This window comes from Mesocricetus auratus, unplaced genomic scaffold (assembly GCF_017639785.1).
Source record: "Mesocricetus auratus isolate SY011 unplaced genomic scaffold, BCM_Maur_2.0 Super-Scaffold_100013, whole genome shotgun sequence".
Classification (NCBI taxonomy): Eukaryota; Metazoa; Chordata; class Mammalia; order Rodentia; family Cricetidae; genus Mesocricetus; species Mesocricetus auratus.
The window spans coordinates 57,388,544-57,414,886 of NW_024429196.1; the positions used below are offsets into that span (position 1 = coordinate 57,388,544).

At 43.1% G+C, this 26,343-nt stretch overlaps 1 protein-coding gene across 4 annotated transcripts in view; it reads left to right on the forward strand.

Moving 5' to 3' along the window:
* The window catches only part of Fars2 (phenylalanyl-tRNA synthetase 2, mitochondrial), a 402,667-nt gene that overhangs the window by 331,907 nt on the left and 44,417 nt on the right, over positions 1 to 26,343 (forward strand). The window lies entirely within an intron of this gene.

Genomic DNA, 26,343 nt, shown 5'->3' on the forward strand with positions numbered 1-26,343 from the left:
AGAACCCACAGTCTCTCCATATGACCCAGAGTGTCTCGTTGTAGAGCACTCTCAGTCATGAGAACCTTCATTTATGGGCCAGTATTTTCAAGAGAGAACAGGGAACCGTTTTTGTGATAAGGCCTTGGTGGTCCCACAGCATTTCTGCTCCCCTCTATTAGTGAGAACCGTCCTTGTGACTACAATGTTCCAGAAGACAGGACTGCAACCTGCATCTCTCAAAGGGTTGGTAGACAATGTCTTGTCAGAAGAAAGTCAGGTGACCTTGGAAATAATGTAGTATCCATATTCCAGAAAGAGACTGCAATGCTTCAATGGACTTTTCTGTAAGAGGTGGACAGGGTAGATTCCCATGAGCCAATAGCTAAGCCTGCACTTGCCTTCCAGTAACTAAGGTCAGTGGAGCTGCACAGTAGACCTAAAATGCTAATTTCCAATATGCCAGTGTTACCTAAATTGAAATTTAGCCTACAAAGTAGCTGCCGCTTTGGGTCAGTCGCCTGACATCTGGGATGGCTTTTTATCTGAATAAGTGTGTAACTGTGATTAAAAGTTGTAAAGAAGGTCACCCTTTCAGCTGTTGGAAAAGGTTTGAAGGGTTGATAATGCACTTGGCAGTCTTCACCTGTGGGTTCCAAGTCTGTGGACTGAGCCAGTAGACCAAATATCTGAAGAAAAGTTACACCTACACCAAGCATGCACGGACTTTCCCCTTGTTGTTCACTGTGAACAGAGCAGTACACCTGCTAGATATTTAGCACTTACAGTGCTAAGTAGATAATATAAGCCATCTAACGATGGGAAACTATGCATAGGTTCTATGCAAATACTGTACCATTCTATATAAGAGACATGGATATTTGTGGATTTAGGTGTGTGGGGTGTGCCACAGAACCTGTCCTCCAAGATTTCAAGTGGCTGCACTTCAGTAATATCAGTGTGGGATAATGCTATTCACCTATTTATTTATAGAAGTAAAAATCCCAGCAGAGGCAGGTGGATTTCTGAGTTCGAGGCCAGCCTGGGCTACAAAGCGAGTGCAGGATAGGCTCCAAAGCTACACAGAGAAACCCTGTCTCGAAAAACCAAAAAACAAAAAAACAAAAAAACAAAAACAAAAACAAAACGCAAATCTTCTGGAAAGCAGTTTCCTGGTATGTGTAGATTTATATGTATAAATAATATGTATATATATAAAACCTACCCTTGACTGGAGTTAATTTTATTGTGATTTCTTTTGAGACAGAGTTTCTTTGTGTAACTCAGATTAACCGTGAACTCAACATCCTTCATGCCCCAACATCTAGAATACTATATTACACTGGTATATACAATACCAGAAACTGCTTGCCAGTGGAGGATGGAGTAAATCATAGAGTTTATAATTGAGGATCCTAGCAGTCAGTGTGTTGTATTCTGTGTACCAACAAATTGGAAAGACAGATATATTGAAAGAATCCAGTTATATGATGGGATATAGACTATTACCAAATTTTATACTTGTTAGAACATAAAAAAGGATACAAAGAAAATAATTAACAATTATCTCTGAAAATTAGAACTGTTTACAATTTAAATATTTCACTATGATATGCCTACATTACATTGTATAAGAAGTGCTCATTCACAAAGGACGTATAGGAGACATCATTTATCAGGACCCTGGGTACAGGAAGCAGCCTGCATAAATGTATCACTGCACGCCAACAGACAGAATTCACCAGCTATGGAAAATAGACAGTAGTACAGAAGAGGGAAAAAATAGCAAAGCTAACTGGCTTTGATGACTTTTTCAGTCTAGCAGATACTAGAAAAAAACAAGAATTTTGGCAAGATGCCTTCTGAGCTCTTGCCTTTCCTGCTTACCTGAGTGGAGTTGGAGGATCACAGTAAGTTCTCCTGGGCTTTCTTTGTAACAGGCTGTGGATTTAGACACGGGTAACAAAAGTGTGTCTACCCAAAGTGGCAAAACATAATGACTAAGTTGATAATGAATTAGAATTATTTCTTTTTTTTTACTTGAGTTATAGGAGACATAAAAATGGATGGCAATGGAAGTTTGTAGAAGAGCATGGGAGAGTACATGGGAGATGGTACCATGAGTAAACATATTTTCTGCCAAGCTGATAACCTGGGTTCAGTTTCTACAACCCACATGCTGGAAAGAGAGGACTGACTCCTACTAGTTGTTCTCTGACCTTCATATGAACACACACAAAATTAATAAACCAATATCGTTTTAAAATAAGTTACTCTTTCAGATTGCTTTGAAAGATAATCTTAAACCATTCTTGCATAGGAATTTGGAGACAAAAAGAGATCTGGCTCCTTTTCTTTACCAAAGAGAAATTTGGGTCAAGTTGATCAACTCCATTTAAAAAACACAAGTGTGCTATGCAGTCTTCTTCCCACTCTGTGACACTGTGTGATGCAAGTGTGCTTTCCCAGAGCATCATTCAGTGTTCACTGGAGACATGGGTCTGGCTTTCAACAAAGACAAACCATGAGATAAGAACAGAACTGAAGACACACCTTTGAAAGGGCTTTGTGTCATTATTTTAGTACTCTTCTCAAAGAGAACCTGTTTTACATTCATTTGCAGACTTCAAATATCTCACTTTAGGGTGCAGTTAAACTGAGTGACATTACAGACCTCTAGACTATCTGTGGTTTGGTGTGAAATGAAAGGTCTGAAGAGACAATCAAGCTATATTCTCAGCCTAAAAGCAACACTTGCTTTTTAAATAAAAAATAGCATTGGATTATATTCGAATCTTAACAGCTTTGTGCCATGCCCCCTCGTTAGAAATTTGCCTATAGAGAATGGAGTCTGAACTGATGTGCAGAGAGGACACTAAAGCTGCGTAGTAAAGTGAGTACAGGGGACAAGGAAGAGACCACCATTAGTGACCCTTTGGAAACTCTGGCCTTGCCACGCTCCTGCAGGGGCTAGAGGTCAGGGGAGTCACTTTCAGGATCTTCAACTATCTTTCCATACCAGTGGATATCCGGGCAATAGGAACCACAAATCTTATCTTCCAGATTCCTGAAACCACTCAAGAGGTCTCAGAGCCTCTGTGTCAGTGTCTGTGTCTGTGCATGATTTGGCCAGACACGTGGTTCAGTGCAAATAACCTAGAATGTTTGGTGATTTAGCAGTTAGTACTCTTGCTATGAGCACCTATGGCTCATGCTGGGGTTATGGAGGCTCTTGTGCACTGACCACAAGTAATCAGGGACTCTCCCAACTTCAGGGCACAGGGCAAGGCAAGGCACTGGCCACCTGTGTCTACAAGGAGACAGGAAGTGATGTGGGGGATGAAGTCTTTTGGGCAAGAACTGGCAGACACCAGCATCCATTTTTGCATCTTGCTAGTGACTGAGACTGCTGACACAGAACACCTAGCAAAGGCTGCAGTGGTATAGGGTCTTTTCAACCCCTGTAGGGCCTTTGTTAAGGCTACCCCACAGCAACAGCCCCATGTGGGGCAATATTGCATACTGTAACTCTACTTTCACTTGCTTCCTAGATTCACTCAAGCTACTCTAGTCTTACCTTTCTCACTAGAGTCCTTGGAGGGTCTATTGCCTCATCCCCTCCCCATAAGCCTCCTCATGCAGCTGATCTTTGGAAACATCACTCCTTCACACAGGGATTTCTGAAGGTTTCCTTCTGTCTCCTAGTTTTGTTATTCAAGCTGGTGCATGGATTTGCAGCTTCCTGAGCCATACTACAGCGTGGTAGATCATATTGCACACCTTGATGATAGTCCAGGAGATCTATGTACATTAGAGTTAGAAAATCATGTCTCCAGAGTGCTGGTTCTCAAATTTGTCAGCACTTTTAATTACCTGGAAAGCTGAGAGGGGAAAAATACAGATTGCAGATACCGGATACTTGGGTCTGGAGAGAGACCTTATACCAGGATTTGCTCGAGCTCAGGTGACTGTCAGGTACAGCATTTGAGATTCGCTGCTGTTCTCAAACAGCATTCACAGACCTTTACTGTGGCCCAGGACTTTCCAGGGCCATCTCACCTCCCAACTGTTACCAACTGGACTCTGGTCTCCAAATACACTCTCTGCTTTTAAAGGAAGTATTTTAGCTTCTTTCAGAAGACACAAAACAATGTGTATACCTTTTTCTTCGATGTGTTGGGGATCAAGCCCAACAGTTACACATGCTAACAGAATACGTAACAGTAAACTACCCCAGGACTCCAGTATGTCTCTTCCCATGCCTGGAGAGTACTTAGGACAGCCACGTTTAAAGATGCTATGGCTACAAGTACCACGGATACAAGTACATCCATTTACTAAAATGTACTGGTAGTATTCTCCAAATGTACAAAATTTAACTAGATTTCCCCCTCAATAATTGCCTAAGGATAGTCATTGTATTTACCATAGTTTCATGTTTCATTGACTATTAACATTCAAAACTATGTTAGGTAGGACTGTCATAACTCAGTGATAGAACACTTGCCTAGGATTCAGGAGGCCCTGAGTTCAAACCCAAGTACTACAAAAATAAATAACACAGATGATTGAAATAAATAATGTATTTGGTTTTATCTAATTAACTCTGAGAAGTTTTAAATATGTGTGTGTGTGTGTGTGTAGGTAGATAGATTAGCAGTTGTCGTTTTCATTTAATTTCTCTCACTATGTCAACTCACGATCAGTGACACATATTTGAGAGACATTCAGATTTAGGGACAGGTGTAATTGTCCATGACCTCATTAAAACCTTTCCTTTTCTAAAAAGATTGGCACATTCAGGGTCCCCATCTTCCTGGACAGGGCCCTGCTCTATTGCCACAGCACCTGTCGTGCTAGACTGGGGCTCGCAAGAATATTGTTTTCTTTCCTAAATAGCCTCAGGAGAGAATAAATGGCTTCCTTCATGTTTTCATCCACATGTGCTGTTAATTTTCTACAAGACTTTTATGATCACACTATGTACCGTTGCTTTTCTGTATGAACATTAAATAAAAGCTGAGGTATGAAGAGCTCATTGCAGAAGGCCCAGCAGGATCTGTGGGATTTTGTGGGCTATGTCAGAAAAATGACCTGCCAGTCTGTGACAAGTGTGCGTTTGTGGCAGGCCCAGTCCCCAGAGACAGGATCCACTTTTCCAGATTACCCGAGCCAAAGAATCAGAGTCCTGTGTGCCTTTCTCTGCAAAAACTGTTGGACACAGGCAGAAAACTGGTATTAGTGGTGTGCCTGTGAGTCACATTGTCATTCTCCCTCAGGGCTGTCACTGTGAATTGCCTGTGAGCAGCCTGGAGGTGTGGGCATGTGTCGGTGGCAGAAACATAAATGTGAATGCGGCTGCACTGCACCCCTCTGAGCTGGTCTTTTCCTGTGAGCAGGGATGCTGCACACATCTTTGGACGGGTGCAGAATTGAAGACCAATGATGCTGCAGAAACCAGACACAGGCAGTCTCACAGTTGTCACATGCACTGACACCAAGGACTTCAGTTTTAGTATTACAGCCCTTTTGTTTTTCATAGTGTCTGGTTAATCCCTAGAAGAACAATAGAGACAAAGGAGAAGCAGTCATTAATATGAAATAAATGAAAAGCATCATCAGATCATGTAAATAAAAACTCATTGAAATTCATTGTTCTCTAATACAAAATTTTTATTATACTGCCCTTTGATGGGTGCTTGTGGCATGTGGGTTGTGTCTCTCTTCATTAGCCACTTTTATTAACATGGTAAATATTAAAGTAGGCCTTGGGAGCGATAATGTAGGTGGAAATACATGGATGACTTGTCATATACAAAATACAGCTGTCTGCGTATATATGTGTTTTTATACTTTTTATTCAGATTTATACTGGCTATTTTTAAGCCAGTCTAGCCTTTCTGTGTCTTCTGTTTTATGTGTTGTTGCTCTTGACATAACCCCAGACTGGAATTTTGATTAACACAGTATCTTAAAAGCCAGGACTTTGAAGGCTAGTGGTATAGGTGGCTTCTAAATGTTTCATTGAGGGCAAGCACATGAACAAAAACAAAGTGAAAACAACAGTAGCATTTTTCTCACTGTTAGGAGTTGTTTTATGCTTTTGATCTGAAATATCAGAAACTGCAAGTAGTTGGTTAGCAAAGTATATAGTCAGCCAGATTCTGGTAATTCTTTGGGATGGGGGGGGCATCCTCTTGGGCCAGGACAGTGTCTACAGAGGTAATAACATCAACTCTGAGCAGCCCTAGCTAATAAGAGTCAATCAAAGTATTACATTTCTAGATCATCTGTCACTTTCACCAAGTGCTGGAGCTCTAACCCAGGGACTTGAGCATGGCAGGAAGGGTCAACTGCTAAGCTGCATGCCACCCATTGTTGCTCTTGATCTTGTCTTTTTATAGTGATGTGTGCTTCTTTTCTTTGAAAGGGCGGAATAAAATGTAGCTTCTTGAGTGATCTGTAATCATCATTGTGTCCAGAATTTGGTGAAAAGACAACTCACTAATGGATTGATACAAGTCAATAATAACAGCAGAATTCAAGAAGCTAAGCGGTGATCTGGTCAGTCTGCTCTCCATGCAGAACTTTGGAAAGTTCTTACATCAAAATACTCCATATGACATCAAAAAACAGTACCAGACACATACAGGTTGTGTGAGGATGGTTTGCTGAAGTTTTATAGGTAATTAATATTTTTGATGAATTTACCTTGGGTTTCCTTTCCCTTCTGTGCATTGCCATGTTCCCATACACACTGAGCTGACAGGGTAAGAGGAGGCACGTGGGACAGAGTACCCTGGAGAGGTGAGGTCAGATCGACAGTTTCTGCATGCCTTGTGATGCTGATCACCTCCCAGTCTCCCCTGGAGACAGCAGAGACCCCTCCCACGATAGGACTTCAGCATAGCTCCCACACACACTGACTTTTGTTTAAAGGCATCGGCTTTCCTGAGATCCTGGTACTCTGTTCACACTTGAACATTTCCACAAACAAGATTTCATGAAAGTAAAGTATTTCCCTTCAAATTCTCCTCAAACAGAATGGAGTTAGTTGTCAAAAACTGACACATCTGTGGAATCCAGTGGACTATGTGTCATACAGTGCCATGGCTCCAAGTCAAACATCATGAGTGCAGTTCTCACTTTGTTGCATGCCCACTGTCTATTATGCCCAATTATCTCTTTCCCGTCAGTGACTCTATCAGGGCTTCAGAGTCATTCTGGAGATCTAAAACAAAGAAGGATTGATACTCAAATTCTATAACTGGGTCCAACACACAAGCATAGTGAGCAACTTTTGTGCTGGTTAAATTTCAATTTGTCTCCATCTATAGCCACGTAGGAAGAGTCTCTGAGAGACTGTCTAGTCAGTGTTTCCTCTTGCTGCCTGCAGATCTGGAAATAGAACTCTCAGCTCCTTCTCCAGCACCATGTCTGCCTGCACGCTGCCATGCTTCTTCCCATGATGATAATGGACTAAATCTCTGTAACTCTAAGCCAGCCCCAATTAAATGTTTTCCTTTCTGAGAGTTGCTGTGCTCATGGTGTCCCATCAGGGCTGTAGAAACCCTAAGACATTCTGTTTCTCCTTCTGCTGGCATACTTCTCCACATAACTGGTGCCCCTGGTGAGGTACTCAGGAACTTCCTGTTGTATTTATCCCAAGCCAAACTGTTAAGTGGCTTCTTCCCAGGAATGCTATCTTGGAAGGAACACAGAGGTCATCACCAGTGGTCACACTACATGGCCAGAAGGAAGGAACACCTCAGAAGAAAGAGGCTTGCCCAAACCATTGACTCGCTGTAAGATCCTTGCTCATGGCAACCAAAGGTGATAGTTTTTTATGAATGCCTGCATTTTTCTTATCCAATGTGTATTAACCTTTAAAAAAAATCACTAAGTAACAGTTGCTCACGTGTGTGTCAGAAGCCCTTCAGTTCATTGGTCCTTAAAAGCCAAGAAACCCCAGCCTGGTCACAGAAGTTGTGATTCTCTGGAACTGGCAAATGGTGACCGCAGAAGACAGTTTCCTTCTTCTGTTAGAGTTGAAGCAGCCTGGTGTGGAACATACCTGTCCTTCTAGCATCTGGGAGACCAAGACAGGAAGCTCATGATTTTGAGGCCAGCTTAGACTTCCTAGCAAGACTCAGTCTTTAAAAAAAGGAAGTGGAAGAAGCCCTTGAGGGATACCCTTCCTGTATCCACGGGGTTTCACTCCTCTTAATGACTCCCCCTGTTGGGGGGCTCTCCAGTACGCATGGCCAAGATCCACTCAGATCCATGTACTATATACTCTTTCTTGCCAGCTGTCTGGGTCCTGCTGCTGTCTCTGCCCCCAAATAACACACGAGACACTATATTAATTATGAAGCTGTTGGCTGTTTGCTGTGGTTTCTTTCTTTCTTTCTTTCTTTCTTCTTTTTTTTTTTTTTTTTTTGGTGTTTTTGAGACAGGGTTTCTCTGTGGCTTTGGAGGCTGTCCTGGAGCTAGCTCTTGTAGACCAGGCTGGTCTCGAACTCACAGAGATCCGCCTGCCTCTCCCTCCCGAGTACTGGGATTAAAGGTGTGCGCCACCACCGCCTGGCTGCTGTGGTTTCTTAATGGCTAGCTCTGACTTAATTATTAACCCATAATTACTAATATATATTTTTCTAAGGTCTTATCTTACTGAGAAAGCCAGACTTGCATCCTCCCCTCCCAGGATCACATGGCGACTCTCCACTCTTGACTACATTTCCCAGAATCCTCCTCGACTCCTAGTCCCACCTATCTTGCTTCCCTATTGGCAAACAGTGCTTTATTTATCAATCAATAAGACAACATATGTACAGAAAGACTTCCGCATCAGATCTGCATCTGAGGGACCTGGCCTTAACTCTGTCCTTCCTGGCAGATATGTGTGCCTGGAACTCTGGTGCCTGTGTGCCTCTCTACTGCCTATCCCCTCCTGAATGTAAACTTCCCTGGGATGCTTGCCTTGGTTTCCCTCCCCTCATTCCTCATCCTCCATCATACCCCCCAGGGTACTGCCTATATTTGTTTCTAATCTAACCCTAGGACCCCATCTCCAGCTGCCTGCTGTCCACTCTGGCCTTCATCTACTGACACCTGGGGTTTACCTTGTGACCACCTGAGTTCTGTGGCCTTAGCATCACCTTCCCACTGCCCTCTGTGCTGTCCAACCACTTTCCCCACCTTTTCTTCCTTGATCAAGGTGGGCGACCCAGAGCAGTTCCTCCCTGTATGAACCACTCCTTTATCCTCCTGGTTTTCCTGGGCCTGTTTTTTCTAATCCATCCTATAAGTGGCTGTCTAGCTATTCTTCCTTGATGCAGACCTTCTGTGAGAATGCCTAGTGCTTCTTATTCTCTCTACTAAACCAAGTGGATTGTGGTCTGGTGCTTGTGACCCTAATGGTTCCATAATATTCCTTACTTTCTATTTTCTACATACATAGTCCCTCCTTAACTGATTCAGAATGTTCCCACTTTATAAATGCCTGTCATACTCCCCAGATCTGAGCTAAACCCTTGAGTGCCTCTGCTGCAGCCACTCCCATGTCTAGACCTAAGTGGCACTGTGCTGTTTACTCCATTGGTAATCACTATCCTTAACTTCTGTGTTCAGCAGTGGCACTTGGTCTTTTCTCTGTTAGATGACAGGTCTCTAATAGCCAGGGACTATGTCTTCATCATCCTCATATGCCTCTGATACAACTGGCCACTGGTCATTGCTGTCATGGCTGCTTCAGGACTTGTCCCATCCAACATAAATACTGACCTCTTAAGAACTTGAAGGTCCTCGGGCTGGCTGGCAGCTAGTACTAGGACCCTGCCAGGAGTCCTAACAGCAACAGCCCAAGGTTCCTATAACCCCAAGGCTGCACACATGGCTGACTTTCCAACTAGGAAGATATTTAGCTTGCTTCTGAGTGAGTCCTTCAGCTACAAACCAGTTGGTAATTGCAGGGTATATTTTAACTGTCTGTACTGAGACATATTTGAGCAGAGAAGTGTGTTCAGCAACTCCTGTTACTTCTATGACTGGTCTCCAGCCTTGCCATTTACCAGATGTTGTTGGGGAAAGTAGCCAGAAAGCCTTTTAGAGGTTTTTGTTAGACGTGGAGGTAGTATTTGAAGTTATAGTCTGCATCCTTTACAAAGCTTGTGTGTCCCGGTACAGAGCCATATGTAAACCCAAGCAGATGCACCTCTGCTTTCCCCAATGTGCCCTGATGAACCGAAATGTCTTGTTTTTGTTTTAGCAGAGGCGCAGTCAGCTCGGGCCTGTACGTGCTTGTTTGCTCTGCTCGCCCTATTCCTCTGTGTCCTTTCTCCGCTTTCTTTGATTAGAGGCCTGCTGGATATCATCACCTTGTTGCCATGTTTGCTGAAAGAAACAAGTGTGTCCATGCAGTTTCCTGTGGGTCCTGCCTGCAGTTCACAGCACGGGCTGCCCCATGCCATGCTGGAGATGCATGCATCACTCATAACAGCATATTCTTATTGCCGGCTGGGCAACAAACATTATTCCAATACTGCACAGATTTGAAAAACAAATTTGGCATCTGAGAATAAAGTGGTATCAGGGCCTTCAATAAGCTGCTAAGCATCATAAAACCTGATGCTACATCAGGCTTAACTGTCAGCGTACATGACATAAAAAGAGGCAGAGACAGACAGTATGATTAGAAACGGTGATTATACTGGTCAGGCCTGCAGGTATACTCCAAGTCACTGCAAGCACATGGTGGGATGGCCAAGGCTGGAACCAAGGCTTTGGATACCACAGTCGCCCAGTTGGGTAACATGACCAGATGCTGATACCTCAGTGAATAGGCCATGAGGATACTCTTCCTGCCTCCCATGGGCAGGTATGCAAGAGAACATCTGCCACCCTACCTTGAAACATTAACCTGCCAACAGGATAGCTTGTCTTCCTTCATGTCCTGTCTATCCAGTGCACATCACAGGGAGCTCCCACTCTACCCTTTGTTAGTCTTGGGATCCCAGAGATTTATGAAACCACAATCTCTATCCCAGCACCACATACTCCAAAACAGAAGAAAGCTTAGCAAGAGCTCAGGGTGCCGCTGTGAGAACCTGGGTAGAGGAGGCTCTGACTGCTAGTTCTGTATTGCTATCATGTGTGTTACTAGACATTTGGAGAATGACACAGAGGGTAAAATGTAACAGGTTTTCGTTTGGGCCACCTGCCAGCTCCCAAATCATGACACGGAGACTTACTATTAGTTATGGATATTCAGCCTTATCTTATGCTTTTCCCACTAGCTCTTATAACTTAAAATAACCTGTTTCTGAGCATCTACATTTTGCCTCATGGCTGTTTTCCTTTCTTTCATTCTGTCTGTCCTACTCCATGTCTGACTGACTGGTGGCTGCCTGGCTGGGCTGGCCCCAGGGGTCTCCCTCTCTTTCTCACTCATTCTCTCTTCTCTTTCTCTCTGGAGCCTAGATTCTCCTCCTACTTAGTCTCTCTGCCCACCAGTCCCACCTATGTCTCCTCTGCCTTGCTATTGGCAGTTCAGCCTCTTATTAGACCAATCAGGTGCCTTAGGCAGGCAAAGCAACACATTTTACCCAGTTAAGCAAATATAGCATAAGCAAATGTAACCCATCTTTGCCTAGTTAGAGTAACATTCCACAGCAGTGACATGGAAATTGAACCTTGAGGAATGAGCATTTCCCCAGGTATAGCAGGTGGGAAGAATGCTTTTGTTAGAATGAAAATGGGCAGGCCTGGAGTGTCTTGGGTGTGTTGTGTGCTTTAAGCAGTGAACAGTCTGGTGGGGATGAGGCTTTGTCCTTGAGGTAATAAGCTGTGAGTGTGGAGAACAGCAGCTTAATTTCATTGAGTTGCCCCGGGTATGAGAGTCCCTTGTGCTCTGAGCCTCACTGTGCATTGTTATCGGAGTGCTTTCTGTTGGTCTAACCCTGCGTGTGGGGTCAGCTGGTCTGTCACTGTCCCAGCTTTAATCATTTAACAGTAGATGCTAATTAAGATCCAGTTTGTTCTGTGATCTGCTAGAGGTGGGAATCTACAGATATGACCCCTGCTGGGAGTGGGTAAGGGACTGCTGGTCACTGGAGCACCCCAACTTCATCAGTAGAGAACCTAGGCCCAGCTCAAGGCAAGCTTCCTGTGGCAGATGAGCTCAGGACACCCCTACACACATATACCCCTTCCCTGTTGAAAAGCAGAAAATCAACAACTCAGAAGCCAGCTACTTTCCCTTACCTGCCTTAACAGAGCCTTTGTGAGGTAAACAAGCCTTGAGGGAACGCTGAGCCAGAAGTCAGGAGTCCCATGGTGGCCTCTCTGAGGAAGGGTATGTGTTTCTTCTGCTTTGCCTGGGACTTAAGGTTTGAGTGTGGACTGTGTGGCATGGAACAGAAGATGGGGTGCAGCCAAAGATGCTGTGAGGACGCCCTGTCTGGGATGGGCCTTACACATGGTTCTTTAAGGTATCTTGTTGTCACTATATTGCAGACTACAAGATCATCCACTGGTAGGGGAACTCTGGTGTGCTCCATGAGACAGTTCCCTTTACCATGTTTCTGTCTCCCAGTGGCTGGGAAATCACAGTGAAAAAGTTTCCTTTGGTTTGGTAAAAAAAAAAAAAAATTCCAAGTTTTATTTTTTTCTTAGAAATCTTAAGCACACACCTCAATTTCAGAGGAGGGAAAAAGACATTAAGGAAAATGAATAAAATCTGCATAAGGGTGGACTTCTGAGAAAACGGTATATGGGGATTGAAACTTGCTTATCAGTTAATAGGAGCTTAATCACAGGAGACACTGTGTGAGGTGGCAATGTGACAACTGCCTTCCCAAGCTTTTGGTGTGTTTTTTTGTTTGTTTTCTTCTTATGTTCCTGATTTTTTATTTATTTTTTAACTTAATTTAAATTACAAACAAGTCTGCTTTATATGTCAAACCCAGCTCCCTCTCCCACCCCCTCTTTAACCCTCTCCCAATCCCTTCTCCAGTCCCCACTCCACTCTCCAAGGAGGGTGAGTCCCTTCATGGAGGATCTCGAAAATCTGTCATATGATCTGGGGCAGAGCCTAGGCCCTCCCCCATGTGTCCAGGCAGAGACAGCAGCCCTCCAAGTGGAATGGGCTCCCAAAGTCCATCTGGATGACAGGGCTAAATGCTGATTTATTGCCTCAGGCCCCAAAGGATGCTGAGGCCTCCTCACTGACACTCATGTTCAGGGGGTCTGGATCAGTCCCATGCTGGCCTCCCAGCTGTCAGTCTGGGGTCTATGAGCTCCCCCTTGTTCAGGTCAGCTGATTCTGTGGGTTTCACCTGCCAAGTCATAACTCCTTTGCTCTTCACTCCTCCCTCTCTGCAAATGGGTTCCAGGGGTTTAGTTCAGTGTTTAGCTGTGGGTGTCGGCCTCTGCTTCCTTCAGCCACTAATGAAGGCTCTAGGATGGCACACAAGGAAGCCATCAATCATGTTATCAGGGAAGAGCATTTAAGGTAGCCTCTCCACTATTGGTTAGATTGCCAGTTGGTGTCATCCTCTTAGGGCTCTGGACATCTCACTAGTACCAGATTTCTCTTCAAACCTATAATGGCTCCTTCTATTATGGTATCTCTCATCCTTCTCTCCTTTATTCTTCCCCCTACTCAACGTTCCTGCTCCCCCCGTGTCCTCCTCTCTCCTCCTCTTCACTCCCTTCTTTCTCCCAGCTTCCACACCCCTCCCGCTGTGCTCCCAATCCTCTCAGAAGATTCTGTCCTGTTGCCCTTCTCTGGGTTACTGTGCATATCTCTCTTAGGGTCTTCCCCGTTTCCCAGGGAGGGGATTGTAGACTGGCACTTCTCTCTTTCAGGCCTAAAATCCATATATGAGTGAGCACATACCATGCTTGTCTTTTTGTGACTGGGTTACCTCACTCAGGATGGTTTCTTCTAGTGCCAGCAAATTTCAAGATTCCATTGTTTTTTTTCCACTGAATAGTACTCCATTGTGTAAATCTACCACATTTTCTCTATCCACTCTTCAGTTGAGGGGCATCTAGGATGCTTCCTGGTTCTGGCTATTACAAATAATGCTGCTATGAACATAGTGGAACAGACATCCTTGTTGTATGAGTGGGCATCTTTTGGATATATGCCTAAGAGTGGAGTTGCTGGGTCTTGTGGTAGGTTTATTCCCATTTTTCTGAGGAATCTCCATACTGATTTCCAAAGTGGCTGAACAAGTTGGCACTCCCACTAGCAGTAGAGGAGTGTCCTCCTTTCTCCACATCTTCTCCAGCATAAACTGTCATTGGAGTTTTTGATTTTAGTCATTCTGACAGGAGTGAGATGGTATGTCAGAGTTGTTTTGATTTGCATTTCCCAGATAGCTAGGGATGTTGAGCACTTTCTCAAGTGTCTCTCAGCCACTTTAGACTCCTCTACTGAGAATTCTATATTTAGTTCTGTACCCCACTTTTTGATTGGATCCTTTACTGTTTTAGAGACTTGCTTCTTGAGTTCTTTGTAAATTTTGGAGATCAGCCCTCTGTCAGATGTGGGGTTAGTGAATATCTTTTTCCCATTCTGTGGGCTGCCTTTTTGTCTTGCTGACTGTGTCCTTTGCCTTACAGAAGCTTCTTAGTTTCAGGAGGTCCCATTTGTTAATTGTCGATCTCAGTGTCTACTACTAGTGTTATGTTCAGGAAGCGGTCTCCTGTAGCTTTTGGTATGTTTTTTTTAAGTCTAAAACATTTACAAATGCCAATTTTATCAAGAAATGTTTATATAAATTTACAAGTAAGTAGCATATTTAAAGCTAAGTTGTCACGTGAGCCAGCACGGTTAAAAAGCCATTTTTTTGTCCTTCTTCCTTCCCCTCCCCATCACTAAAAAGCTTTATTCACATCTCCAGTGATGTTAGTAACTCCATAGAGCTCTGGCAATATTATATCAAAGAACCCAGGTTATTCAGTTACAAAAATAAGTCAGGATAATCCATATTTTCATCTTCAGCCTTGAGGGCTCAGGGACCATCATGGTCCCCTGGGCTCCCAGGCTCCTGAGGGAGAGGCTAGGCACTGAGAACATAACACTGACTTTTATAACTAACTTTTCTGTTGTGAGCTTTGTTGCCATACTATGCACCAGCTCTGAAATATAGATCACTTCTCTCATGAATTATTTGGGGCTCAAGTGAATTCCTCCCACTCATTCAGTCAGGAAATGGCAGAGTCAAAGTTCAAAGGGTCATGTGACTGTTGGAGCCACACACTCCATACTACTGTGCATGCCTCTCCCAGCTTCCTGCCCACAAACCTGAGTCCTTGACCTTGGTTTGTAGTGCTAGCCTGCCTAGTAGTAGGGTAAGAGCCCTGTACTCTGCTGATTGCTACCCCACAGCTGCCTTGGTCAGACAGACACCCTCATAGTTGTGCCCCAAGGAGTATGCTACTAACAGTTTGTAGTCCTGAATCTACTCTGAAGCCCTTAACTATACCTGGTCCTAGACCTGCACCTGTTTCTATCCCTGAGCCTAAATGGAGTCCTCACTGTGATACTTCCTATTGGAAATTAGAGAAAAGGTCAAGTGACAATAGATGGTGTGCCCCTTTGCCTCCCCTGAACCTTCAAAAGCCTCAGTGCCCATGGCAGTGTGCCACATGGTGGAACTGCTGGCTTATGGTTTTTAAAACTTTGCCTCTACCGCTGCCGGACAGGAAAGAATGCTGTATTACAGACTCCACAAGGATGTACCGTGCCCACAGGAGTGCATTTTGGTTACAAACGTCGGTGCTGATGTTGTCTCTGAAAAGCAACACCATACACAGTTCTGTTTCAATTACCAGAGGGAGCCAAGATTATACCGGCAAATGGGAAGAACATTGTTCCTTTTGGCAAGTAATATAAATGTACATTATAGCTATTATGACAGTGAAACAAGGGTGTTTTGCTCTGTTCTTCAGTAGGATTGCTTGCTTACCTTGTAAATTGGAACGAATGTCTACTGAATTACTAGCACACTTATTTTTCACTTTAAATTATAGCCTCTGTCCTGGCCACATGTCAGATGCACACATGCACTGCACTCTGAGCTTACTGATTGCCTCAGCAATCCAGAGTGTCTTTAGGACAGTCTTATGAGGGAGCATTCTGAAGCACTGATCAGCACTCCTTGGCAGCTTTCATGGGTCTACCCCTGTCCCTGAGTCCCTGACTCTAACCCCCTGCCCACAGTATGCTGCATGCTTAAACAAGCCCTTGCTATGAACTTGGGCCAAGTGAGTGACATGGCCCTTGCCTGACTGAGTAGCATTCTCAGGAAGCAGAGCTAAAGAGCATATTGCTGCCTGGCTGTGTTATGTTTTCAGAGGGCATGAAATTTATGCTTAAGTATCTCATTGACTGATTGCCCTGTGCAATTAATACATGTAGCACAAAAAAATTCTAACACGTCTGTTTTGGAGAAAATTTAAATAGTATAAAATACTGCAGTCCTGTTTTGAAAACATATGTGAGCATGTAGTGTGTGTGTGTGTGTGTGTGTGTGTGTGTGTGTGTGTGTGTGTGTGTGTGTGTGCATGGATGTACACTCTTCTTTTAGAATGCCATTTGCAACCTATTTGTCATAGTTTCATTCGTTAGATGTATATAATACCTTTGCTATTGAGGAGTCAGAGCACTTTGCAGACTTAGGAGGCCACTGTTGATGTACAAAAAATGAAGTGCAAGGCAAGAGACCAGGTTAGAATCCAGACAGGCCTGTTTATATTAACACACAGCCACCTGTGAGTTAAGCTAGGCTCCTAAGGTCTCCACCCAAAGAGAGTCTGTTGTTGATTGGTGGCCATTGGGCAAGATTGCCCAACCTTCTGGTGCAGATATTTTTGTATTGCTACCAAGGGTCTCCTTACATCTCTTGCCACTCTTCTTAAATCTCTGTCTGTAGTGTGAGCTAAAAGAAAACTAAGTCACAAAAATTCAGAACCATTTGAAGATAGTGCCACAGTAAAGAGCACGATAGCAATTTAAAAAGACCAACCGAGCATGAAACTTCAGGAAGCTTTGTGTGAGCCTCCACGTGTGCCCATGTGGCAATGGGTCCTGCAAGAGCCGGGTGACAAAGCAGGATTTGTTGTGTTCTTTGAACGTCTCTCTCATGTGTGCCACAGGCTGGCTCAGGTGTCCACTATTTGTATGTTCCCCCATTTTACTTTTGAGGAAACTGAGGGTTAAACTGCTTATGTTCTCAAGGTCACACAGTTGGTCATGATCAGAGCCAGGATTTGACCCTTAGGGTCTGATGCAGAGCCTCCATACTTAAACACATTGTCGTGTAGTCTATTGTATCTCACCTGTGTCCTTACCTACTTTTCCTCAATACTTTTTTGTTCTTTACTTACATATGCCATTCTATGCTTTCTAGAACCATTCATAGGACAGTGCACTACTGCCATCACTTAGAACATTTGAATTGCCTCTCAGAAGACCTGGGAACCCTTAGATAGATTATCTTCCTCCTGTTTCTCCTTACCCAACTCTACCCCAGTAACCGCTGACCTACTTTTGGTTGCTATAGTTTTGCCTACTCTGGATATTGCATATATGAGGAGTCATATAACATGGTGTTTCGTCTGACTGTCTACTCTCAAGGGATGTTCATTTTATTGCATCTATCCAGCTTTCCTTTTTAAATAAATATCAAAGCATGTTGATAGCTCATTGTATATACATTTTTATTATTCAGTCTTATATAAGGCTATTTTCATGCAAGAATAAAATGTACTTCAAGCCGGGTGTTGATGGCACACGCCTTTAATCCCAGCACTCGGGAGGCAGAGGCAGGCAGATCTCTGTGAGTTCGAGGCCAGGCTGGACTGACAGCCTCCAAAACAGAGAAACCCTGTCTCGTAAAACCAAAAAAAAAAAAAATGTACCTCAAGTGTATTTCCCCCTCCATACTCCACTTACTCTCCCCTTTCATTGTGGTTCAATATTTCATTGTATGGATTGAACCATAATTTAATGAACACTAGGTTTGCTCTTGTGTGTCAGCTATCATGATAACTATGCAGTGAACATTTCCATCGAAGTTTTCTGCTGACATATTCCTTTCATTTCTCTTGGATGTGGATTCCTGGGTCACCAGGTCATTCCATGTTTAACCACTTGAGGAACTGCCAAACTATTTCATCTTCCAAATAAACCTGCACTGTGCATATCCCCTGGAGTGTGTGAAGGTCCGTGGTCCTCCACATTATCTTTTAGTCCCGCCATCCTAGTGGGGAAAGCATTGTCTCATTCTGATTCTGATGTTTGTCCCTCTAATAACATTTGATATGGAGCACTTCGTATGCTTTCCCTACCACTCCTTTTCTTTTCATGTTTTTTTCTTACATTTATTGATCTGTTGTGGTCACCTGTCACGCCTTATCTGTGGTTAGAGGACAACTTATCAAAGTTGATTTATTCTCTCCATCAGCCATGTAGGGGTCAAATTCTTATTACCAGGCTTGGCAGCAAGCACTCTTACTCACTGAGCCACCTTGCTGACTCACCTCTTGCTGTCTTTTATTCTTATAAACTGTGTAGTAGTAACCCAAGTTTGTCTGGAATCTGTGGTCTTCCTGCTTCAGCCTCTGTTTTGGTCTCTCTATGTAGTCCTGGCTGTCCTGGAGCTCATTGTGTAGACCAGGCTAGCCTCAAACAGAAAACCTGTGCCTTTGCCTTCTGAATCCTGGGATTAAAGGCATGCATTACCACACCTGGCTACTGCCTCAGTCTCATGAGTGTTAAGGCAGGGTACAATTGCACCTAACTGCTCACCATTCTTTTAACATTAGTTTTATGTCTTCCTCCATAAAAACTTATATGTGCACTATAGCAAAAAAAGCACATTTGAAAAAGATGAAATTTTGAAAATTTCATACATGAGTATACTCTATATCATTTCTTCCCTCCAACAACTCTATGTCTCCCCACTCCCTCTTAAATTAATGGTTTCTTCTTCTATAATTATTATCGATACAATACACACATATTATACAATTTACTAAGTCCACTTAATGTTTTTCACACATAGTTGTGCTTAGCATTGACTACTGCAGATAGATAACTCATCAGGAGTTTCATCCCTGTGAAAGCTGATTCTCCCTCTCTTAGCAGCCATTAATTGACTGAAGCCCTTAATCCAGAGATGGGGCCTTGTGAAAATGTCCCCATTCATGCTGGTGTGCCAACTGGTTGACTGTTATGCAGGTCTTATTTAGGCAACCATGATATTGAGATTTCATGGATGTAGCATTGTCCCGTTGTGTCTAGAAGGCACCTCCTTACCACATGCACCTGGGTCCTCAGGCTCTTACAGTCTTTCCACGCCCTCTTCCACAATGTTCTCTGAGCCTTAGGTATATAAACTGTGCGACCACAATATTGCAGTCAGTGCTATTAAAACTCTAAATTATCAGATTATATAATAATTTTCAACTTTTTTCTTTGTTTCATAGTTTACACAAGGTCATCACTTGCTTTCAGTTGATATTCTTGGATCTCTTAATCTATAAACTCCCCTCCCACTGCATAATCCTGTCGTGATCGAAGTTGGGTTGTGTGACTTCAACTGTTTTTCAGTTGTGGGTTTTGCAGGTGCATCCCCTGTGGTATCATTTCATACACTCTTCTGTCTTCTGATTTCCTTCAAGCAAGTACTTGAATCTAGAAGCTTGATCAGATTTAACTTACTTTGTATGTTTGACAAGACTTTGATTGGCAGAGAATGTACATCCCTGTCTCTTGTTATGCCTTTCAGATTAGTCAGTTAAGTAGAGAATTGTATAAGATGTGTATTATAAAATCCCCTTTATTCAGGTTCTCCAGAGAAGCAAGGCCATCGCCATGTACATACGATGGAATTTGTTAGACTGGCTCACAGGATGAGACCCTGGATAGTCCTACAGTGACCATCTGCAGGCTAGGGAGCCAGGGAAAGTATTAACCGCTTAATCAAGAAGGTGGAAGCGCCGGGCGTTGGTGGCGCACGCCTTTAATCCCAGCACTCGGGAGGCAGAGGCAGGCGGATCTCTGTGAGTTCGAGGCCAGGCTGGACTGACAGCCTCCAAAACAGAGAAACCCTGTCTCATAAAACCAAAAAAAAAAAAAAGGAAGGTGGAAGCATCTGAAGGGAACCATTAATGTAGTCCCTGTCCAAGGCAGAAGACCTGGAAGACCTGTCCTGTGCTGTTTTGAATGAGACTGTCTCCTGTGGGCTTAGAGATTTGAACACTTGATTTCTATTTTGTAGGGCTTTTTGGGGAGGTTTAAGTGGTCCCGCCTTGCTGGAGGAAGTGTATCACCCGGGACATACTCTGAGGGATGTAGCTTGCCCTACGTCCACCTCACTCACTTTGATTCATGCTTGAAGTTAAGGATCCAGGCTCTTGACCTCTGCTGCAGCTGCAGCGCCTGCCACTTGCTGCCATGATTACTCACTACGATGGATTCTTAGTCCTCTGACAATTGAGACAAAATAAGATATTGCTTCCATAAGTTGCTCTTGGTCATGGTGTTTTATCACAGCAAAAGAAAAACAATCCAAGGTGCACATCAAAATTCAAATGCTAAGGAACCTAGAACTTGATGTCCATGATAAGCAGAAAAATGCACCACTCAAAGACAAGCACAAGCAAGAGGTAGTCTTTATCTTGAGCTTTTTGCTTCATCAACCCCAGCCTACTACATGACATTTCTTTCCTTTTTCCCCCTTGTTGCTGTGATAAAAATACTCTGGCCAAAGCAGCTTAAGGTAGAAACAGTTTGTGTAGCTCATGATTCCTTATTACAGTCCCTGTGGTGAGAACGAGATGCAACCAGGAGATTGTCACATGATATCCGTGATCAGAAGTGCAGAGCAGCACATGCTAGCACTAACTAGCTTTTTCTGACCTTACTTGGTCCAAGGTCCCTAGCCTAGGGAATAGTGCTGCCCAAAGGTGAGTCGTCCCACTTCAATCAAAGTAATCTAGATAATCTCCTACAAACCTTCCCAGAGGCCCACCTCTCAGCTAATTCTAACTTTTCTCAGATTCTCAGTCAACACTAGTCATCATAGATGTTATTGCCTCCATTGAGAGTAGGCCTTCTTGGTTCATCCCTGGACGATATGCTAGTTCACAGATACAACCAAAAGTGTGCCTGACCAATTCTCTAAGCATCTCTTTTGTGCAGCCAGTTTTGCAACCAAAACTAACCATCGCATCCTTCCAATTAGCAATTTTTGCAATCATCCATAAGCATTGCCTAGACCTGCTATTCACTTGGAAAGCTGACTTTCTTAATTAGTCTCACCAGATACCTCCTGAGAATGCAGCTGTGATCTCTCAACCATACTGCTATTCCCCTTGTATTGCAGGGATGGTGAGGTATTGATAATTAATGGGGCATTTTCCTTTTATGCTAATTGTGTAATAATTTTGCTAAGCTCTTTCATGCTAGACTTTTGAGAGTCAGCATCAAATCTACAGTGTGCTCCTAGACTGCAGTGCAGCCTGGGTTGTGGCAGGGCTCACTAGTGGAGGCTGGTGAGTGAGGATTGAGTACTCCTTCCTGTACCTGCTCTTTAACTTGGCAGCCTTTTTGCTCTCTGGATGTTTTACCAGTGCCCTATAAACATCTATCCAGGAGGGAGGGGCCAAAACACACTGATACATACAGTGACATTTGAAACATCAAATCCAAGACTGCAATTCAGAATGCAGACTTTTTTTTTAACCGAAACTTCTTTTATCTAAACCAGAAAATGTGTAGGCCACATACCTATTGTTAATATTTAGGCATCTGTACTAGCCTATCCTCAGGATTCTGACAGGATACGCCCTCAGCTGCAACCACTAAGAGCACCACCAGTGCTTATTCACTGTGTTCCCTTTTAAAAGGGCTCTGCCCACCTCCCATCCTTCTCTCTCTTTCTCTCCCTCTCTGTTCCACTCTCTTTCTCCTTCTCCCCCTCTTTCCTGTCCCCTCTCTACTGCTGCTTCTGTCTCCAGAGGCCAATCACCCCCCCACCCCCTGCTTTCCCCTTTTGATGATCACTTTTCCTAACAGCAACAACAACAACAAAAAAAAAACCCTCTGCTTGAACCCTTGTCTCATGGCATCTTTCTCTCCAGTGCTGCTTTTCTTAAATTACAACACCTATCAGAAGACAGAACCTATTCCCCTTCAGCTGGAGATATCCAACTGTCAGCCTAAGGCTGTGGTTACCTGCTTTGGATCTAAAATTAAGATTTTCATTAAATTCTGATTATTAAGTTCAAGCCAGTGTGTTTTAAAAACAAGGAAATCACATCTGGGAGATCTTCCTATTACTGCAGAGTCTTTGGTTTTTCTGAGCCATGACCTGTCATGTTCCTGGTGCTTGCTACCTGTCTGAAGCAAATCAACATTTGCCTCCTAGGATGTGAGATTGGCTCCCACCTCACCCCTTAAGGTCTGATATGTGCTCCCACCTCACCCATTAGGATCTGAGATCTGCTCACACCCCACCCCCTTCACTACTGATTCTGTTAGACTTGTTTGAAGACAAGGCTCCCTGTACCTTTTTTTTTTTTTTTTTTTTTGGTTTTACAAGACAGGGTTTCTCTGTATTGTTTTGGAGGCTATCGGTCCAGCCCGGCCTCGAACTCACAGAGATCCGCCTGCCTGTGCCTCCTGAGTGCTGGGATTAAAGGCGTGCGCCACCACCGCCCGGCCGGTTCCTTGTACCTTAAAGACAGCATCTTGATGTTAACTCAGCATTTGGTTAACAGGAGTACATTCTCCATACCCTTGTGAGCATTCTCTCGGGCATCTGCACAAAGCTAAGCTTTGTGTGGAATCTACAGAAGTTCTGATGTGGGCGCCAAGAGCTGGGCTTGGCAATGGTTCATCAGTCATGTCTCACTAACAAAGAGATCACATTTCCCAGTACAAGGTAACTCAATTTCAAATTCTGTAGCACACTCAAGAAATAATCCTGAAAAGTTCATTGTTTACTTTTGTTTAAGTGTGGCTTCCTTGTAGTGTGACACTGTGATCTCTCTGTTTTAAACAGAAATTGTTACAGTCATAGTGTCTCTTCTCTTCCAGAAAGGAGCTTGAGGGTTGCTTTTAAACGTTGCCATGTGCTGCCCTGTTAAGAAGGAAGGAATGTATAAAATAATACTGTCACTTCTTTCTCCTCTATTCATAATGCAGAAAGGGAAAAATACTTTAAGACCAGTGATTAACGGTAAAGCAATTGCATTATATCCTTGTAAAAATTAGCTTCAAAATTATTGTCTTGATGTAGGCACTTAAGAAAAGGCAAGGATACAAAACTAGCTACAGATATTCATGGTGACCCTGAAGTGTGTATCTGCGTGGGAGTGGTAGAGACATTTGTAAGCATTTGTTAAAGCTGCAGGACTCATGAGGAAGGGAGGGAAGCAGTCAAAGACTAGGTTAAAGATGGAGGTTTCAGAAAGGAGACAGGTGTCAAAGTGAATGTTCTTACTATTTGGTTCAGTCTTCAGCCAGTACCGAGAATATGGGAAAAAAGTAGAACTGTGGTTCCCAAACCACTAGATCTCTAGGTACCCTTTGCATTCTTTTTTCTTTCTGGTGTGTGTGTGTGTGTGTGTGTGTGTGTGTGTGTGTGTGTGTGTGTTTGAGACAGTTTTCATATGTATCTCTCAATATGCCAGTTTGACCTCAAACTTACAATTCTCCTAGCTGAGCCCCACAAGTCCTTGGATTATACCCACCCCTCTTTCATATCCTTAAAAGTTAATCGAAGACTACAAAGAATTTGTGTTTACATGAAGTTATAGCTGTAGAAAATGGCCAGCTGAAAAATTGCAGCCATAACCATTTTCTAAGTATTTCATTCATTAACAATGAAGCTTTAGGTAACTATCATATACAGCCATGAAAAATAACTATAGGAAGAAATCAATTATACAATTGTGTTGTGGTTGGAGGCAGTGATAGAATAAGATGCAGATTCATGGAGTTCAATGAAATTCTCAGTTGACAACATAGGAAAACAAAACTTTATAGATAAAAATGTGCCTCTGTTTCTTATATGGGTCCTTCTATGGTTTGCTTACTGGGGTATGTAGTTTCCCCTTGATTGTGGCATTTATTTAAAAACATTTCCATTTTGCATCTGTTAACACTGCCTGTGGCAGTTAATGCCACTGCCTGTGGCATTGTTTTACCCCATTATTAAACTCCTTTTTTCTGAGTTTTCCTTGAAATGCTGCTGCAACCTGATTTGTGTTGTCACATTAATATGAGAAGTGGCTCTCCAGTGACACAATGGAATGGGTGGGATTTATAAAGTCCTTTTGACCTCTCAGGTAAAGAGCCTCTTATATTTCTTGAGACAGAAAGCTGTTTGATGGTGGGAGTTGGGTGGACTGCATAAGCATCTTAGATCTTTATGATTCAATCACACTGTAATTATTCCAACTTTAGAATTCTCTCTCTTTCACTTTTTATTTACTGCTTGCTTCTAAGGATTTCTTTCTCTGCAACATTTCTTTGCTTTCCTGTGTCCATTTTATTCCCACCGAAGTTCTGTAGTAATTTATGGCCATCATAAGTCTATCAGTAATTGTCTGCATCTTTGCTAGCTTCTTTTTTACTTTAGTCCAGAACATCCTGTATGGAGTGACATAGATGCTTCCTGTAATTACTATTTCAGAAGCCTTGCTTTTTGTTTATTTGTTTTGTTTTTTAAAGATAGTGTTTCTCTGTGTAACTGTAATGGCTATCCTAGAACTCATGTTTTAGACCGGGCTGGCCTTGTATTTATAGAGATCCACCTGCCTCTGCCTTCCAAGTGCTGGGGTTAAAGGCATGTGCCACAATTGCCCAGCATGCCTCGGATGATTTTTAATGCAATCCCTAGCCTATAGTCACCTCCACTCAGCGGCCCCTTGCCAACATACTCACTTAGACATCTCAGTCCAGGTATGTAAACCCATGTCTCCTTTGTGCATACTGACTTCATGAAGAGAGCTTTGAATACCCCATCTCTCCTGATCAGAGTGCTTCTCCCCTTCATTTTGCCAGAAAAATAATTGATTTTATTTTGTTTAGCTCCATTTCTCAAGATTCATTACTGTGGAACCCTTATCCTCATAGATGGCTGTCAAAGTACCAGATAGTTTCTGTCTTCCCTTTGCCCTACCCTTATCCCTCCTCCATTCCTCTCTGCGTCTTGTCATAGAGGCAGATCTACACAGATCAAACCACATCAAGTCTTCTCTGACCTGTGCTTCAACTTGGCTAAGTAATACCCAATCATTGCACCAAAAACACTAATGTAGCTGTCAGTATACAGGTGTTTTGTAGATGCGATTAATATCCACAATTAGTATGCTCTAAGAGGATTATCCTCCAAAATGTCAGTGAGCCACTTTCTATCATGCTTAGGCTTAAGCAAAAACTGATGTTTCCTGAAGAAATTCTAGCTTAAGAAGCAACTCCCACCTGTGTTTCTGGCCTGCTGGTCTGCCTTGTGCACTTTGAAACTGCTAGATCCTTCCTCCTTATCCAGGATTTATCCTTTTTTTCCCCAGACCTCTTTGTCTGCTTCCTTAAAAAAAAAAAAGAAAAAGCAATTGACATCATTTTTCCTTCTTGGTTGTTTGTTTGTTGTCTTTTGTTTTGTTTGTTTGTATTCTGAGCCAAACTGGAACCACATAGCCCAGCCTTTTCTTGTCATGGCAATCTTTTTCTCTTTGCCTCCGGAGTGCTGAGATTATAGGTACGAGCCCCTAGACCCAGCTGACACCTCACTTCCACAGTTCCTTCTGTGTTCAGTCTGGTACTCTCAGCTGCTCTTGCTGAAGTTGATGAAGAACCCCAGCCAGGGTACCAGAGTGCTGTTTAAAAGGAGAAATGAATGCCCAGTGGCTTCTGAGAAGACTGGCTATTATTCATCCCTGATGGATTACTTACACTGACATGTAGGTGTTTACAAAGTTCACTGCACTTGGAATCTGAACCATCATCAGTGAACCATTCTATTCTTGTAATATTGCACCCCATTACTCTTTATTGAAATTGAACCTTTTACAAGTATGTAATTTTGTGACATAATGCATCACCAATTGGAAATGCTGGTTCCCTCCATTGTGGCCTCTTCCAGATGCTGACAAATCCCATTATCTAAGATCAACGAAATGTGTTCATTATCCACACCACCACTCTTACCAGGAATATTTTCCAAAACTCATATTTGAGTATGAATAGCAGGTTCATTGTATTTATAATTAGAAATCTCAGCCATCCTGGGTCTCACAATACTCACTTCAAGGAAAAAACTGTGTTCTATAAAATAGTTG